This window comes from Penaeus japonicus, unplaced genomic scaffold (assembly GCF_977035675.1).
Source record: "Penaeus japonicus unplaced genomic scaffold, GWHDUDI00000001_assembly GWHDUDI00000037, whole genome shotgun sequence".
Lineage (NCBI taxonomy): Eukaryota > Metazoa > Arthropoda > Malacostraca > Decapoda > Penaeidae > Penaeus > Penaeus japonicus.
Genome location: NW_028234439.1, coordinates 1,227,899 through 1,230,398, shown reverse-complemented (window position 1 = coordinate 1,230,398; position 2,500 = coordinate 1,227,899). Strand labels below are relative to the sequence as shown.

At 36.1% G+C, this 2,500-nt stretch overlaps 1 protein-coding gene across 20 annotated transcripts in view; it reads right to left on the bottom strand.

Moving 5' to 3' along the window:
• Nucleotides 1-752: 752 nt before the first annotated feature.
• LOC122258950 (KICSTOR complex protein SZT2) overlaps nucleotides 753-2,500 on the bottom strand; it is a 106,745-nt gene continuing 104,997 nt past the window's right edge. For 19 of the 20 annotated variants that reach the window (XM_043025260.2, XM_043025266.2, XM_043025273.2 and 16 more), the window contains one exon: nucleotides 753-2,500. This exon is cut by the window's right edge and continues 416 nt beyond it. The gene's annotated coding sequence lies outside the window, so the exon portion shown is untranslated. The other variant, XM_086532763.1, reaches the window with a different exon arrangement.

The following is a 2,500-nucleotide window of genomic DNA, read 5'->3' as shown; positions in this document are numbered from 1 at the left end:
TGGAAAAATATTTAGGGTGTAGATATATTCATTAAAAGCAGATTTGATAAAGTAAATGAGTAGAGGCATCTCTTTCTGTTATGTTAAATACGTCTCATGTCTCTACTGTAATAAAGGACACGGATATTTCATTTGAGTGAACTGGACCAATATCAATACTTGTTGGATTTCACCCTAAAAAACAGAAGCCAGATTACGGAACCTCAGCATCATAAATCCAAATACATATCCTAGTCAAAGATGTTTAAATGATAGTACAAACTAGTTATTTCCAAAGCAGCATTTAATTGTCTCCTGTGTAGTGTTTAATGGCCTGGTGAAGCAGCCCACTCACTAGCCCTGCTGTTTAATCAAAACTGGTGGTTGGGTTTCCGTTCACTTGCATAAACTCACAAGAAATAGCTAATCAGCTGCATTACTAGATAGAACAATGTGTCCTCTATAATTAGAAATTATGACACTACTGCTTTTACAATGGAACCAAGTATTGCTTTTACTCATGTGACATGAGTCTCCATAGAACCCTAAATAAGTGACATAGATGCTCACAGACACATGCCAAACCCCAGCTGTTTATGTAACTGTGGTGAAATCCATACATGCATATGAAAATGGCCTATCTTTCTGGAAACTGAGAATAGGGGATAAATAGTTGATAATAATCCCTAAAAAACACAATTCCACAAATGTCAAAGGAGGGAATATGGACAGATAAAAAAACAAAACAAAAAAATATGTAAATAAAACACATATAATGGTATAAATTACATTTTTATCATAACTTGTAGAGCATTTTAACATGTACTGTATACATAAAAGACAATGTAAAGAAAAAAAAATAATAATCGTCAAAAGTACAGCCATGACAGGAAGGACTGTACGGAGGAGAAGGGGGAGTGTCTTGTGAGAAGGGGAATGGGGTTGAGACGGTGGGTGCAGTAGTCTCTGGACTCCTGGAGAAGAGATAGAGGGAAGATTGGGTGGGAAGAGAAGTCGCCCACACACACGAGATGGCCCAGCTGAGTAGGAGGAAGGACAGGGATGGGTGGGGATGGTTCTCTGCTGCCTTGTGGCTGGAGAAAAGATGACAGATATTTCAACAAATTAACCCCATGATGATGGTGCGTCACACTCGTGTGACACAGCTAAATTTCTGATGCCGGGGCGTAATGCCAGTGTGACGTTTCCAATGCAATATTGCAATGGCCCGGCATAGGGGTTCTCGCGTAGCGCATGGGTTAAGAGCCAGGAGCCTAGTACTAAAAGCTTACAATCTAGTGAGGTGCTTCATGCAAGGTTTAACTCCTACAGGATGTGTGTACTACATTTCTGTGTCAGACCATAAGACATCATATCCTTTAAAGGTTAAACTCCATGTGATATTCTACATGTGATATTCTACACACATCCACTCTTCTCCCCCCTCCCCCTATCCCTCTCTCCCTCCCTCCCTCCCTCTGTCTCAGATGCATGAATACACATTAAGGCAGATATAGCACCCATGTATTTATATAAACATTATACCACTGCCACTGAAACCTCTGCTGACTATATGGAACATATCATAAACAGTTGTTCTATAAATACACCAAAAACTGCCTGCAGTAACAAGAAACAAACAAAACACAAAGAAACAAACCAATGAAAATAAAAATACATTAACCATCAAGCTCAAAGTTAGGGTAACATAATTATGATATGCCAAGAACACCTGATAGCACAGCCTTAACAAGGAGGACATGTTTCAGTAAGGCTTGGAATAGGGTTTAGTCCCACAACCAATTAGTGTTATTTGTCCATCAATCTAATTGAAAATGAAAAAAATTTCATTCCTAACATATCATACACACAACATACATATAATACAATTATAAAATTAATGTGTAAGTCACTCACTGCATTCTCCTATTTTATATACATTTACTTTATCAAACCCAAAGTTACTGAATACATCTATTCTATACTGTACATAGATAGCTTACATTGTGCATATATACAAATATATAATTCAAATATATACTGCTGACTTACAGAATAAGATGGATAGGAAAAATAGCACTGCTACGTCCTCCATTCAGTATTCTTTGTGTAATACGACAATGATTAGAGTGAAGAATGCATAATACGGAGTGACTAGTCGTTCAATATAATATTTATATATATTTAATGGAATAAGCAAATAATATCAACATGTCTGCAAGATAATGCAAGATAATCACCATGAAATACTAAAAGCTTTACAAGAAAATCTAAAAAAATAATGATCATAATAAATAAAACAAAATAATAATAATATTTTACAAGAAAATCCTGGGATAGAAAAATAGATTCTCTGATTAAATTGTACCTCTGCAATATCAAGGCTACTGCTATTATTTTACAACTATTCACCAAGACAGAAAATAATAACAACTTGAGAGAATGATGTGAACCCATTGATGTCATGGACGTGCACGTTCCAGTGTGATTTTGCCAAATCATCTTTTTACACATTTTTCTC